This window comes from Melospiza melodia, chromosome 15, assembly GCF_035770615.1.
Source record: "Melospiza melodia melodia isolate bMelMel2 chromosome 15, bMelMel2.pri, whole genome shotgun sequence".
Taxonomy (NCBI): domain Eukaryota; kingdom Metazoa; phylum Chordata; class Aves; order Passeriformes; family Passerellidae; genus Melospiza; species Melospiza melodia.
Window position 1 is genome coordinate 12,227,859 of NC_086208.1, and position 16,666 is coordinate 12,244,524.

A 16,666-nucleotide genomic window follows, 5' to 3' on the forward strand; every position below is an offset into this window, starting at 1 on the left:
GCAGAACTGTTTTTCAGCATAGACAAACCTCAGAAATGCTATCTGTAACATCTCCATGGTATGTCTAACACCAAATGATCCTGTTCAAACCAATGGACACCTTGGGAAATTAGATGCTATTCCACATGAAGAGGAGCATCAGCTCTCCAGGAGTATTGAAGTATTAAAAGAAAGAACAAATTCAGTCCTCAAACCAAGTGTTTGCAGTACAGAGCTGAGTCTGGAGAGGGAGGGATTCATTCAAGCAGAACATTTAGCTGTGCAGGACAAATTAGTGTCGTGACTATTGATTGCACTGTCTCTGACTATAATCTAATCACAATATTATCATTTTGCAGGACTGGAGCTTCCTGTTGTACAAATGAAAATTTTTCCCAAAGAAGTCTGGTGTTTGTAAGAAGAGATCTTTCCAAAAGTGCACAGGTACTGTCAACAAATTACTGGAGTAATTTTTGCTGAATTTACCAGCTTTAGGTACTGCACTATGAAATTTCTGGATGTTTGTAGTCAATAAGGTTTCTGTGCCACAAGATAAATGTTTCCCCAACAAATGCTGATTTGAATGTTATACATTCCCACTGCTTCAATTTTTGCTCTAGGCTAAGTAGATGATTATTTAGTATTGCTACAAGCTGTCATATTACTTATGCTGCTCACCAAAGAGGTGGTTGTGTTTCAGGATTAGGCAGGGAGCATTCCTGTGTGTGCATTTGAGCCCAAAAGGACCATTCCAAAAGGTTGTTGCCTATGTTTGTTGATACCCTCTAGGGCTGATTGTTGTTGCAGATGGCAGCAGAAGATGAATTTCCCTGTGAAGGTGGGTGGAGTGGCAATCAGATGGAACTGGGAAAGGGTTATAAGTGTTTTAAATTCTCGTGTGGCAGAAAGTGTGGAAACTGTGGATAGGTTAAAGAATGATGGGTTACCATGCAGGGTTAATTTTTCAGGAATGAAGTGGAGAAATTATAATGAAATTAATTGTAGTGGAATTTATAAACTGGCATAAAATTGAGGTCAGTCATTGTAAAATTATTCCTCTTCCTTTGGCTGGATGCTCTGCAGAAGCTGCTATTCCCCCTCCTACAGTGTTAAAATCACTTCTTTTCATTTGTGCATGCTTTCTGGAACTGATGAGATTAAAACAGCGTAATACCACTTCAACTCAATAGGGAATGATTGCAACTGAAAAGCATTTATTTATTTGATGTGAATCATTCTGTAGCACATTTCAGTTTCAGTTCTATACTGGAGAGGAGGTTTTTTTGTCTTTTAAATATTTACTTAAATAGGAGAAGAGACATCCTCTGATGTCCCTGTCCCTGGCACCTTTACTTTGCTAATGCAGGAGACACACACCTCTCTTCATAGTGCTGATGCATTGCAAGGGGACATCTATGATAGCTTCAATTATTCTAGTGTTACCACATCAAATCTTTGCAGTTGTATATGAGGATGCTGGTCAGTGTTAAAAAAAAAACCAGAATGTAATATAAGTATCATGGAAAAGGTTACAAAGAAAACAAACCAAAAAATGGGTTTTGTTGTAGTGCCACTATCTGTTTTCTCTATCTTACTAGTAGTTTTTGAAATGAAACATTAAATAGCCACGGTTTTATCTAAAAATAAAGTAGATGCTTTATGGAGAAAGTTTTGTCCTAATTAAAAGGACAGGTGAATTGTGGGGAGAATGACTTAATATTGTGGTAACCATAATATTTGACTTTTAATTGTATTAAAAAACACTGCCCCTTTAATGACACTAATGCATAGCTTTTCTTTTTTTTAAACTTAGTTAACAGTTCAGATCAGATCCTTTTATTCCAATTTACATACATGCCAATCATTTCAGGATGGAACTAACAATTGTGTCATAGAAAGAGTGAAACAGTTTGTAGAAAAAGAACACCAAAAAAAATTTTTTAGGCCAGTTAATATAATTGGAAAGAACAGGCAGGCTTTTGGACTCAAGGTCCTTTTCCTGGGTCTGAAAAGGAGTGGCAGAATCTAAGACAGAGACAAGATTAGGTCCAATTCCTCTTAGTTTAATCGAATTATGTTAGGGCACTTGAGACATAAGGGTGCTTAGCATGCACAGAGCAAAGCTCCCTCCCAGTTACAGCCATCACTCTGCTGGGAAAAGTTGTGTTGCAAGGAGAGCTGTACATCAGTTTCCAGAGTCCTCCTGGGGTCCCCAACTGCTGGCACACACCCAGCCCCACTGGCAGCACACACAGGCCCTGCAGTGCAGGGTCTGGGGTGGCTCTGGACAAGCCAGGTTCACATCACCCTGCCAGGTCTGCACACAGAGCTCCCTGCACCTGCAGCCCCCTCAGTGACTGTCACACTGCTGGGGAGCCTGAGTCCCTGCAGCTCAGTGCCTGGGGTTTGGGAGCCCCTCTGGAGTGTCCCCTGAGCTGGTGTGTGGACAAGATCCCAACCAGGCAAATGGGTGGGTGGATTACCAATATTGCTTGGAGTCCTTGGCCATCTGGATGTGCTGCTACCACCAGGCTCATTTCTCAGCTTGATGAATGTAATGATTTTGGAAATGGCTGTGGCTGCTCCCAGTCATTCTTTTAACAATTTCCATTACCCTGGCCAGTCATTTTCAGGGTCTTGGCCTTTTCCTTCAAAGCTATGTGTCTTTATGTTTCAAGATCTCTGAATAGCAACTTGTACAGGTATGTCCCTTTGTGTCTACTCCTCATCTTGGAGCAAAATGCCTTTTGAATGGGCTTGTGACAAAGTGACTTAGGCAAATGCTGCTCTAAATGACCTTCCCACAGACCCTGAGTAAAAAAGAAACAAGCATCAGCTCTCCATTTTGCTGTACAGGGCATTCCCACTAAACAAACAGTCAGGTGGAAAGTAATGTGAGTTTCATAATGGTGTCAGTGGCAGACCCCAACTGTTCCCTCTGATACAGCACACTTAGGGACTCCCCAGACAAGGCTGGCTTCAGCTCCATTTTACTCTGCAGTTCTGTGTATCTTCAGGGTTTTTCACCCCCAACAGGCATCTTCTTGTGTATTTTAAGCTGAAAGAAAAGTCAGCAAACAAAAACTGAGTCTACACAGGCACCCAGAAACAAAGCTGTCATTATAGGATATACAACTGCTTTTTCTGAAGCATTGCTAAGTCTTATTCTCTCAGATCCGTACACACTGTCCAGTTCACATCTCAGACCACTGGGGGAAAAGAAAGTTCCCAAACGTGCTTGAAATACTAAAGCAGTCCCAGGAGGAAAAACCTAAACAAACACACCCCATCCTCCCCTAACCTAGGCAGCCACCAACACTCTCAGCACTTTCTGCAGCAGCTCTGACTGTTCTGCTCTTCACAAGGCAGGCTTACATTGCTTGTACAGCTTTTTGTCACCCCTGTGCATTGTGTGCCTCAGTTACTGAGCCAGCTGTTCTGCTGATTCTTAGAAGGGTTTTCACAGAAAGGAATTCTGTATAAAAATGCCGCTGCTGCCCTGAGACTAGGTGGTGACTAGTGGTGACTGGTCATTAGGTCACCCCCGGTGACTTGTGGTGCCTGGCACCATTGGTTACACAAGGGGCCAAACAGCAGACAGACATTTTGGCAGAATGGCTTCTGAGTAACCACTTTCCTATTATCAATCTTTACCAGAGTATGTACATATCACTGTAAAGTAGACCAGGCATTTCTAATTACCATTGCTAACTCACAAATGAGTTGCCTAGTTGGCTAGGGTTGGCTAGTCTTAGCCTCTCAACAGAAGTTGTAATAAAAATCAAAAGCTGCACTTGTTGAAAATTATCAGTTATCACCTGAGATAAGGACATTTCAGATGCCATTTCCTTGACTATATGGTTAATATTTTAAAATCTTAGAAAGCATTGCCAGTTCCTCCCCATCGTACAACAGCACCAACTCCACATCTTTGGATTCAGTTCAAATCTTGTTTTCAGTATGACAAGAACTTTTGCCAACACTGTAATTAAGCAACAAGAATAACTCCAGTAATAAGACAGACAAACAAGAATACCTTAGCAAGCAGGTAAAGATCTAAAGCCTTGGGAAGGGCTGGATAAGCTGTCAGCACAAACAGAACCATAGCAAATTAAACTGGTTTGCTTAAATTGTACTTGAGAAGACCACTCCTAGAAACAGGTCTTGAGCTACAACCTAATTTCTCCTTTCCAGGTGGCCCTTGCAGACAATCTGAATCCTGAATATCTAAAAGTGCCATGTTCTCACTTCAGGCCATAGAACATCTTGTCTAGCTGGCCTCAAACTTATGGTCTCATCCCAAGGACAGATGGGTTGTGGGGAGGTGACTGGGACAGGTAACGCTCAGGGCTTGCTCGCACTGCAGGATAAGGGTGTGATGCTGGAAGTGAACTTTAGTTTTTCTCCAAGTGTACTGATTAGTTCAGCAGTCACAAATATGATCCTGAGATCTGATCAGGAATTTAATTCAAAGCAGTAAATTTGTATGAACCATGTACTCAACTCACAGAGCTTCTTTATCCACTGGATCAAGGAAAGCCCCAAAAATTACACATTAAGTATGCACAGTTTCATAGCAAATGCAAATACACACTTTAAATGTCATATGAATGCAGTGGATTGCATTAACAGCATGCTGGTGGCCTACTTAAATACTAGCATTTTCTTCTCTTAAATGCATGTGCAATTTATAATAGCCAGGTAACATCAGGAAGCTTTTCTTGCTCCAAGGCTGAAATACTTGTATATTTTACTTGTATACTGTACTACCCCCAAAGACTAATAGTAAAACAAGATAGGGGAATTCACTCCCTAGAGAGAAGACTCCTCTAGGCTTTAAGGACGCATAACTTCCAATGAAAGCTTTACAGAAGAGCTGATATGTGCAGTATGACTGAGGCTCAAGACTACCCCAGTGTGTGTCTGTCTGGTGAGGTGCCTGTGGCACTGCTGTAGCATTACAAACATGTACCAGTAAATCCACCCCTGAATGCACTTCATCTCCCTTGGGAATGAAGTTCATCTTTCACAATGCAACATGGTCTTCTAAACAGAAGGAGAAAGAAAAAAACATTTATCATTCTTGTGCCAGGCAGAGTTCAGCTTGAAAGAAACCGGATGAAATGTGTATCATTCATCTGAGGAACAAATCCACACTACAGATTTGTCTGAGAGACAAGTGAATGTGATCCAAAAAAGCTATCCATTTCAGAATGGGAGGCTTGAATTCAGTCCAACCAGAAAATGCATGCTGAGTAGCATCCATTTAGTCAGAGTAGTAATGGTTTCTTCTAAGAGCGTATTGCCTTGATCATTGTGTTAAACACTGTATATATAACCAACAAAAATTCCCATCTTTGCAAATGCAGGCTATCTGCCAGTTCCACAAAGGGATTTTTTTTTTCCTAAATAGCTACTGCATAAGGGCTGCTGCCTGCTGAGCAGGTTCTGTGTGCTCAGCCTACTGTGATCATCAGGTCTGAGGGCACAGTAAATGGAATTCACAAGCCTTTCCAAGTCACCTCCTGTGTAAAGCCCTGAACAGACAGTCCCAGAAGTGAAGTAAGGAACAACTTCCCCCTCCGCCCCTTTGGGCAGCTCTCAGACATGCCTTTAGCAATACCTAAAACAAGAACAACACCTACAGCCACTTCAGTGGGGCTGGCAGAAACAGAACGGAAATGAGAAACTGATTAGGTGGAGAGCCAGCTTCACATGCAACAAACTTCCAACTTTTGTTCCTAACGACTTTTTAAAAACTGCTTCAGTTTTGCTAGTATTCCCTTTGAAAAAAAAAAAAAAATCTTGGCCCATGAGCTCTCAGTGCCTACACAGATGAAAGCTGTGAGAGGCCTTAAATGACTTCAGCAGGAAACTACTGGGAAGGGGAGGGGTCTGTTTTCTGACAGTCCCATTACACATTTCTAGGAAAAATCTTTTCAAGTTCTGTGGACGAAAACGAAACAGAATTACAGCACTGCCTCTCTTTTGGAGACAATCAAAACAACACTTTTTTCTGCTCTCATGCTGGAGTGCTGCAAAGTAATTTCATTCTTTTTTTATCTCTCCTTCTCTTTTTCTCAGGATCTTGTGGTCAGGAATAGCACTTCAGAGTGAAGAAATTGTTAGAACCAACGCAATCTAATCTGCTCAAAAAGGACCCACGTTTGTTTCAGGTAAACTTGAGAAATACTTTGTTCTACAGTTGCTTTCATAAATCCTTCTGTCATTTCCCAAACTGTTCAGTGAGCTCAGGAGTTTTTTGTTTAGTAGCAGTGACAAAGCACTGCAGGAAAGCTGAGCAATAACAGACGTCAGCCAACGCCACCCCCAGATCACCGGGGTGGAAGGTCATCCTCAAACAGTATTTCCATTTTCCCCTCTTGGTAAATTGCTCTGGGAAAAAAAAAATCCTCTTTTTTTAGTGTAATGTAGTTAAAAATTAGAAAGTCACCACCACTTACACAAAGCTGGAATTCCTGGCCGTGTTGGGAATTTTAACTGATGTCTCCACCCAAGCAGCGTGTGGAACCAATGTAATGGCTAACACAATTCAGAGCTTAAAATGGAGTGATGGTGCAGCTCCAGCTGTTTTTAGAAGTCAGTACAAGAGATTTTAGGAAGCATTAGAGAAGAAATAGAAACAGAGGTGATTTATGGCTTCTAGTGTGATGATGTGCACTAAGGAATATGTGAGTGACAGTGTAAAAAGCAAGGGAGAAAAGCATCACTGGACAGTATCACACAGTGCCATGCTCAGGACCAAGACAGCCACAAAAAAGTGATGACTGCTGGGACATATCTCATGGGAAGCAGGTGCATTGCTTTTTATCTGTGCTTCTAGAAAAGGCACAGTCCCCAAAGGTGAAGATACATGACAGGCTGGGATAGACAACAGAGCTTTTGTTCTGATGAAGAAGAAAGGTTCACTGTGAGCAGACTTGGCCCAACTGCCCTTAGCAGTTCCTGTGACTGGATTTGCTCTACATATCCCTCAGTTATCACAAGCTACAGCTCCCTATTTATCAGCTCATCCAAGCCAACTCTGCAAGGGCTTTTTTTATGCCCTGAGAACTGAGCTGTACTGTTTGACCAAACAAGTTTCCACCTTCTTTCCCAGTCCTAACATGCAGAGACTCAAAATCACTGGCAGGGCACAATGATGACAAGCATTTACCTTATTACCAAACATATGTTCATATAGGCCCCAGCTTATATAGTTCCTCAACTAGCTGCTAGTTCTGATGCAGATTTTTAGCAATGTAATAACTACTTAGTATTTAATGAGTATTTAGGAGTAATTTGGTAGATCTACTGTCTATCTGGAGATGTTAGACACAAAGGATTTATCCAGTGAAGAGAATCATGGTATAAACTCTGTCCTCACTGAAAACAGAAGCTGATTTGCTGCCAACATCAATGCTTCATATTTGCACAGGGTACTGTGCTGTGTATTTACAAAAATAAATAAATAGATAAGCAATGGAACTATTTGACAAGAACTACGGAGGGGTGAGACATTTAATTAAACACTTCTAGGGCTTTCATCTCAAAAAGCTAATTTAAAAGGTTGCTTATAAATAATAAAAAAATCAGTGTTTCTTTGAAAAGTCAAAATACCCAAACCTCATGTAATGCAGGTCTTCACTAAGAGTACAAAAACCTCTTCTCAGAACATGTTAAACCTGTAAATCCCAGTTCCATATTGGCAGGTAGGACTCACTCTGCAAACTAGACCTAAATAGGAACATTTTGCTAAGCACATTCTAAAGGGCTATAATTCCCCCTCTAAAAATGGTCTGAGAATTCTGTACTTTCTGGAGTGGTGAAATTAAACAGTTTGAAAATAAAATGCTTCAGGCTTTCAGAAGTCCTCAAACACTACTACAGATACAGCAGCAATTAAAATGACTAGGTTGAAATTATCATCCATCTGACTTCAGCACAGTGCTAGCTTCTTCCCTTAGAAACAAATTTAAAATAATTTCACTCTGTCACTAACCAGGATTCTTTGGTTCTGATATAGTCACTATCACTGAAGCACATTAACAAGCTGAGCACTTTTCTAAAATAAAACTGTAGGATGTCAATGCAAATCAACAGTAAAAATCTATTTTAGAAGGATGTAAGAAGTAGAATAACTTAGTTACAGAGCATCTGAATGAGTAAAAGAAATTTTGTTTTTCAGCCCATTTCTGTAAACTAAAGCAGTTTGCTTTTTCCCCATTGATAGAAAAAACCTGCTATTTTTTGGCATAAACCCCCCAACATTTAACCTGTTGTTTTTGATAAGTAGATTTTGAAAAGAGCAAAATATGAAGGAAGGCTCTCATTAATCATGTAGGATATAAATTTTTTGGCAGCTGAAATTCTTTATATTTTGGAATGAATAGTCCTGAGGTAGAAGGGCTAGTTCAGAGTTATTGAAAGAGAAATGTCCATCTTACCATCTTACAGCATTTTTCCTACAGCTGTACTGTGACCATTCTTTTTTCTCCATTCTCTTGACAGGAGTGATTTTCCTTGGACATCAGTGATTAATGGAAACTCCAGATCACTCCAGTAAAATGCAGTCTCACAAGGAAGAACCTGCAACCTCTCAGAGATCACAGTCTTAAAAAGGATCCAAACCCAGTGAGCAACTGCATCTTCCACAAGTGAAACCTGTCCATCTTCTAAAATCATCTCATGGGGAGGAGATGTCCACAGTAACAGCAACCAGCTATAACAGCAACCCAGGAGAAGCTATGGCTAAGGTAATACACCTTTGGGAGAAGCTTTTAAAAAGTACTTTGACTCTTTTTTAATAATGTTTCTAGCAGATAGATTTACTAGATTTTATAAGTCTGTTTTACTCAAGCTTCTTCCCGATCACTACTGTACATTTGTAAAGTATATTTATCATCCAGGGAAAGTCTTCTCCACACCACCATTATTTTCAAAGGAAAAGGGGGAAATACAGCAAAGGCTTCAATGATGTGAGTGAATTATTTCATTCACAAGTGCAGCATGTGCTCTCTCTTCTCTAATGACACAGTACAGAAAACAAGAGGTAATTAATGCAATTCCTTTGCCAAATGAGTGGGATCTTATAAAGAATTGGCACATAATTCTGATTTGAGCTTCCTTGTTTTAAACAAAACCAAACCTAATACAGAACAATATAATGTACTAACGTGGTCCTTTGCCATATTTTTCTTTTTCCCCCAGTACAAGTGTCTGCAAAGTGCTGGGCCTGTAATCAAAGGACACTCAGTGCCCAAACCAGCACTGTTGATGCAGCCAGACATTTCTGTGTGCTACAGAACAGCCATGAAAGTGAACCAAACAAGAACATTTGGTCTTTTGTTGTCTTACATACCAAGAGAGAAAAGCATGGCTCTGCCTCTGTTCTACCCAATGAACAGATGTGGGTTTAATCACATACAAAAGAAAATGCTCACGAGTTTCAGACTATGACTTTGATATTTGGGAGTAAAATTACTTTCTCAAAGAAAGTAATTTTCATCTAGTTATCTTGAAACTGTCCATAAAAGGAAGATAGGTAAGGAATTGGAAAAATTCACCAAATAGGGTTTCCTTTGGAGTTATTTTCTGCCACTGGAGAGAAACCTAAAGAAATTTTCATAACAAAACACTCATGGCAAGATAAGAAAAAAAGCCTCAGGGTCCAATATCAGAAAGTTTTAGGAGATTCTTCAATAAATAGATATTACAGAGCAGTGTAAATTCAGATGCCTCCTCTGTCTTGCTGAACTCAATGCTGCAAATAAACTTAATACACAAGGTTAGCAAACAGCAGGATTAGGTAAAATAGAAACAGAAAATGCCATACAAAAGCCCAAAAGGACACCTTAAGGGCTATAACTTTAAGCTGGCCACTAACCTACTATCCAGCTCCCCTGCCTCCCCCCCAGCTCAAATCACCTCATAAATACCTAAAGCAGATTACCCTTCTTGCTGGGGAGCACTAGAGCTCTGCCAAGATGTGTGAAATGCAGATCCAGGGAACACAGATCTGGGGCAACTCTTTAAGACACATTTTGGAAGGATGTCCATGGCATGGAGGTGGTTGGCATTCACATCCAGAGAGAACAGGGATGTTTCTAATGCCACCAGGACCTACCTCATGCACGTGGCCTCTGCAGGGATAATGTGCACAAAGGGATCTCTCTCCCACATCTGGGTGCTGCACCAGGAGCAGAGGGTGGAGGGACAGAGATGAAATCTGTGGTTCTGGTGTGAAAGCAAGATGCACAATGCTGGCATCTGGCAGCCATAAAACACACATGAGGCAGAGCTGGGCCTTGGGCTGCTGCCAGCCAGGGTGCCTAAAGGATAACAAGAGCTTGTAACGCATGCAGGAGGGTCAGGATGGCAGAACACAATCATGGCCCATGCTGGTACTGCAACTGCAAATTCCCAGCCTCCCAGAGTTTCACTAAGAGTCTACCCAACATCCTAAATTAATTTTAAGCCCACAGGCATTCAAAGTTCATCACAAATTACGAGGCCCACAAAGCATCCAGACACACACCTCCCACTGAAAATCAGTGGGAGTTAAGCCCCTAAATACTCAAATAGTTCTGACCAAGTATTTTCCTTTTTCCCCCCCCTTAAAAACCCCCAAGTTGTGTCATCCCTTTGAGCCTCTCTTGCTCACAGCTTTTTTCAGTGCTATATTTCACTGTAATTTCTTGGGAGCATCCCAACCTGCAGTGTCCAGGCAGCAGCATCTATCTGGAGTTTCAGAGATAGTGCTGGTGTCTCTGGAGCATGTAGCACTCACTTCAACAACTGCTCTTCATCCCACTCACGTGTTACCAGCTGCATTTACAGGCACAAACTCCTCTGATGCCAGTCACAAGACAAGACAAGATTACAGATCCTGAATGAATCCACGTCTAAACTCAGTATTAAGGAAATTTCATGCAGGCAGTTTCACTTACAGACTTTCTTGCAATGCCTAGGACCTATCTGAGTTTCTAAAAAGTGAGTTTTTAATTATGAGCAGAGAAACAATAGCTCACTTCAGCATGAAAAAGAATACACCCATTATTTTTCCATGCTCTGTAATTTAAAAATAGGTCAACTCATTAGCTTTAAAGCTTTCAAAAATACTAAAACTGAAACACAGGGCTCCGTTTCCTTTTGTTTTTTAAGCCAGACCCAGAGATTGAAGAGTTTTAGACCAATGACTACTTTAAGATGATGAAAGAGGAAAAAGTTTTTGAACTATGAATCTAATATAGCCAGAACAGATTGATTTCATAGTAAATTTTTAAACAGAAAGTAAATTTTTAAACATTGACTAAATTTGAAGCATTTAAATAAGACCAGAGCATTAACTGCACACCAATCCAGAAGTGCTGCAGGGCCTATAATTTGTCACTCTGCACATACAGATCAAGATGACTTTTCTCACATTTTTCCATTGTGTGCATGGTCAGAATGCAAACAGGGGCCAAAGTGCACCTGAACAGCCAATTGAGAGACTTCCTATATGTAATGTGAACCAGACAGAATCAATACACACTGAAAAAATTGACTAGGAAAAGGCAATTTCTTACTCTGTGCTTAAAACCGTAACCCTCAGGGCCAGAATCGCTCTCTTGACATTTTGTAAATTGACAACAACAGAATTATGGTTAGTGGGACATTGATTCCCAGTGCTTCCCAAGCACCTTCTGCATGACCTGGGGGACACCTGGTGTGCATTCAGGATGAAACACAAGTTCATCAGTGCCCAACAGGCTTCAGGGCTGTGTTCTCTATCCCTAGACCAAAGTTCAGCTTCCTGCTGCCCAAACAAAACTGCAGAAAAACTGCTGGTTTAAGATCTTGATAGGCAAGTCAGACCAAAACCCAACTACTCTGAGCCATCTCGTACTTCCAGTCACTTCAGCTGAAAATAATTTGATTTTAAAATTGAATTTGAGCAAGTTGTTAGTAATCACTTTTCAAGTATTTATTTTATTGAGGGAGGGAGGAGAGGAAAAATCAAGCTATTTAGCTTTCCAAGTATTTAACATAAAACGCAGAAGAGCTCCATCTGGCAACCAGCAGGATTTCTAAATAATCTAAATAGTATCTACATAAGAACCAGGCTGTCTATGGAGTGAGACAACTTCAACTTTTACAGCCACAAGAAGTCTTTATTAACATAAAAGGAAATTATAAAGAATTACGTTAGAACAGGAACAAGAGCCTGGCAAGCTGACAAAAGACCCCAGGAATCTCTGCATTAATCTTGAAATGCTGCTTTTGACTTGTTGGAATATAGCATCATACTCTGCATGGTTTTAAAATAACAAAATAAAAAACCCTCTTAGGTTCAAAGGACTCAAGCACAATAAAACCAGCTCCAGGAAAATATTCAGATTAATGAAAATCAATATGTAATTCCTTACTTTGCTACACAAAAAACAACCCTTAATATTTGAACATACTTTGGAAAACATCAGTATTTAATTAAAGTCATGGAAAAAGCCCTTCATGTCCATAGATGTCTGTCTTCATTAAGAAGATGGTTCTGAGTAATGCTGCTAATTATGTAAATTAAATACACTTTTTGGAACTAGTTTTACATATAGAAAATATGGTAATTATAATTTCCAAGTAAGTAAACACCTCAGAGCATACAGTATTCAATTTTCTGAGTTACTCATGTGTAAGATCTGGCCTTGCACTTCATACCTAGCCCATCCACTTTTTGGATCATTTGTGAATGATCCAAACCTGGTGGTTGTTTGGTGTCATATGGGAAATATTTAACTGGTCCTCAATGCCCCTGTCAAGTTGCCATTGGGATTTTCTGTCAGTTCTTGGCAAAAAATCAAACAGTGAAACAGTGGGGCCAAAAAAACATGTTATGGTGATCCTGTGTGGATAGGGCAGCCTTGAAGCTCTGCGTTTTCCGCTATCCCTGGGCTACAGGAAGAGAATTTCTATCTTTATCACTGCCCATCTGGCACCTTTCACAGGCAGCAAGAACAAAGAAGTAAAACGTACTGGCCCCTACCATCTGCTTCTGCTTGTGAAGCCTGGAGAGAGCCCGATAGGGAAGAAAGCAAAGAAAGATAAAACCCAACCCCTTCGTTTCCCACCAAACTGTTCTGGCAGGTACACGTTGTGCCTGGATTGTACATCTCTCAGGGCCACCCCAGAGACCTCTGGTTCCCCACAGCAGCCCAGCTGCTGAGCACAGAGCATCCCAAACCCTCCCAGCCTCCTGCCAGCCCCGAGAGAAAGGCTCTGCTGGCTGAGAGTTGCTTTATTGGATCAGCCGCTGCTTTATCTAGCATAGGAAAATTCCTGTGGGTTTAATAAGAGGTATTGCCCTACAGATTTTCTCTGGTCCCACCTCCTTTCCCATCAGCCACATCCCCTATTACTGCAAGGCTGCATACACCATGTGTTGGCTGGACCCCTTCTGTCTCTGACAGAAGTTTGGCCAAAAAGAGCAGATTTTCTGCTACTTTGATCATTTCCTGTGGTAAAAAGTGAAGGGAATTATCTGACCCAGGGTCTTTTTTTTTTTTTTTTCTTTCTTAGTTTTGAAAAATAACATGGCTTTACATTTGCAAGTTCCCTTAAATAGTGTACTTGCTTTCCAGCAGCATTCTGCTGCTGGTTTACTGGTTGCCTTACAGAACTTACTTTTTTTAGAATCAGAAAACACATTGCTCTGATCTCGAACTCAGCTGCTGTATTATTACATCAACAATGACCTTCCCCATGCTGAAGGAGCAACCACAAGATGGTATCAAATTTACAGACAGTACAAAGGTGGCAGCTTCTTCCCAGTTAAAAAATTATTACATTTAAAAAACAAGCTTACTTCTCTTGTGGTGGGGATAGCGTTGTTTTTGGCTACAGATGTGCATTGCATAATGTCTTTAGAAATAAGTTAACCATTTTATTAAATGCACTATTAAGAATGCATTTAGCTATGACATATGTGATATAAGCACCCTAAAATTTTTTTTGTTTTCCTTCAAGGCTCCACATCAGAAAACATCTCCTGCTTGTGTAAGCCCATGATCCAACAGTCACAGTACCTGCTGATTGAAATGGTGAGGAAGATTTGGGAACAGGAGCCTAAGTATGGTGCCAAGTGATAATCACTGACCTCGATGGGCCCTGCAAGTGCACCCTGAAAACTCATCCATTTTGTGTTTCTTCTGCCCCAGAGAGTACAAAGTAAGCATGAATCTACCTACTGAACTAATGTCTTGTCAGAACAAATATTCTATAGGAATAAATGCCAAACAAATTATCACTATATACATTGTCCTTATAGAATGTGGCACTACAGCCACATAAATTTAAAATAGATTCATATATTCACACTTAGTAGTGGGACCCCACTTGTTTCAGCTCAGAAAAATGCCACAATGTGCAAGTTGTGCTTGTTGGCATCAAAACCCTGGGTTTTTTTCAACTCTGCTGTGCTAATTACATGAGTAGCCAGATTTTGACAGATACAGTGTTAAGCTGAGACCAGGGTGCAGCGTGTGCCTACATTTGTGTGAGCTGTACTCTCAAAAGAAATGATTGAATGTTTTGACCTGTTAAAATTACTACTGTTTTAAAACGTTACAGGAAGTTGCTTTGGTGAATTTACTATTTGTGTATATTTATTTTTTTTATCAGCCTGTTAAAAAATCATGGCCTGGCTACATTTCCCACTTTATTTATAAAACTGAATCTTTCCTGAATTCACACAGTTCAAAAGGAAAGGGACATCTAAGGCAGTCTGGTTTCTTTCAGTATTAAAAAAAAGAAGAAGATACGTACTTATTTATATATATGTATGCATGTACCTCACTTAAAAATATAATAAGAAGGGGGAGGAAGAATCTACAGTAACCTTGTTAAAACAAAAATTGAACTAAACCACTTCAAACAAGATCTTACCACAACAAAAATCAGCGTTATCATCGTTAATAACACAGTGCCTTTCATATGCAGAGGTAATAAGGAGGCTGTACTGTGATCCATATAATCTCAATAATGTATAAATGAATCAAAAAGGATCTAATTAGTTCAGCAGCACCAAAAACTAATAAGTAGGAACATCAAAAGAGCCAGCGGGACGTTAAATTTTTTTTTTCAGAATTGTCTGTTTTGTGTCTGGCAGGAGGAGGCCCCACCATGGAGGTGACAGCACCTGGAGCTCAAGGATGCTGCTGTGGTGAGCCCTGCAGCTCCCAGCCCATCCCTGCACGTCCCGCACGGATCCTGCCCCACCGGGATCCGCACAGGAAGGGTGGGGCGGGCTCCTCACCTCCTGTCTGCCGATAGCACATCCTGAACCAACGCTGCCCCTTTTCCTCCTTCCACACAGCCCCGGCGGAAAGGAAAAGGAGAACAGCCACTGGGGAGGCGCCTCGGCTCCCACGGACACACGCGAGCGAGGGAGACCAAGGAGAGATGGGCAGGGACTGCACCCAGCATGGAGCCATGGAACCTCCCTGAGCAGAGACTGCACCCAGCACAGAGAGACTGCACCCAGCATGGAGCCATGGAACCTCCCTGAGCAGGGACTGCACCCAGCATGGAGAGACTGCACCCAGCATGGAGCCATGGAACCTCCCTGAGCAGGGACTGCACCCAGCACAGAGCCATGTGCACCCAGCATGGATCCATGGAACCTCCCTGAGCAGGGACTGCACCCAGCACAGAGAGACTGCACCCAGCACGGAGCCATGGAACCTCCCTGAGCAGGGACTGCACCCAGCATGGAGCCATGGAACCTCCCTGAGCAGGGACTGCACCCAGCATGGAGAGACTGCACCCAGCATGGAGCCATGGAACCTCCCTGAGCAGGGACTGCACCCAGCACAGAGAGACTGCACCCAGCATGGAGCCATGGAACCTCCCTGAGCAGGGACTGCACCCAGCATGGAGCCAAGGAGAGCTGAGCAGAGACTGCACCCAGCACAGAGCCATGTGCACCCAGCATGGAGCCATGGGACCTCCCTGGAGATGGCCTTGGCCTCCTGCGAGTCCATCCCGACTCCTGCCCCACTGATGGGAAAAGGTTTGTGTGTGCACACCTGAGAGCCTCTCGGCAAGTACCTGTGGAGACATCCCAGTCAAAGGTAGAACACTGTGTGCATAGATGTACTTATTAAAATAAATAATTAGAATAATAAGAATAATAAATACTTAGAACCTGTGTTCTATGTGGTGGAGTATGGAAGTGGGAGGACTTCTATACTTCACCACATAGCTGTGGGCAGCCATGCCTCTGCAGCACTCGCTGCATGGCAAAAACATCACACCCTGCAGGAGTGCAGCTTAGGCTGATTATGGCAAAGAATTGTTCACACAATTCACTGAAGTCAGAAAAGTTCCATTCAAATATAAACAAAACCTAACACAGAGGTCCACTGTACTTAAGGAATTATTTCCCTCTAACCCTGAAGATATGGATGTAGCTTTTATCTCCTCCAACAGATGTGTCTGCCCTCTACCCAGTAATGGTCCACTCAAGTAAAAGCATCATATGCAAGACAAACAATAATGCTATAAAACAAAGACCTTTCACTACTCCAGGTCCATTCCACACCCAAAGGTTTCCTTCATCAAAGGAATAAACAGGACAGTATTTGTTGAGGTTTAAGCCACAGTAACATTTTAAGGTGCCAATAGCTTTCAACATGGTTCGATCTGCAGACCT

General features: G+C 41.6%; 1 long non-coding RNA gene across 1 annotated transcript; it reads left to right on the plus strand.

Annotated features, from left to right (window-relative positions):
• Nucleotides 1–283: 283 nt before the first annotated feature.
• On the plus strand, nt 284–15,562 carry LOC134425301 (uncharacterized). Its single transcript, XR_010029629.1, has 5 exons — nt 284–423; nt 6,064–6,155; nt 8,491–8,735; nt 13,981–14,181; nt 15,122–15,562. It is a non-coding gene; the product is annotated as an uncharacterized LOC134425301 (long non-coding RNA).
• The last annotated feature ends 1,104 nt before the right edge of the window (nt 15,563–16,666 follow it).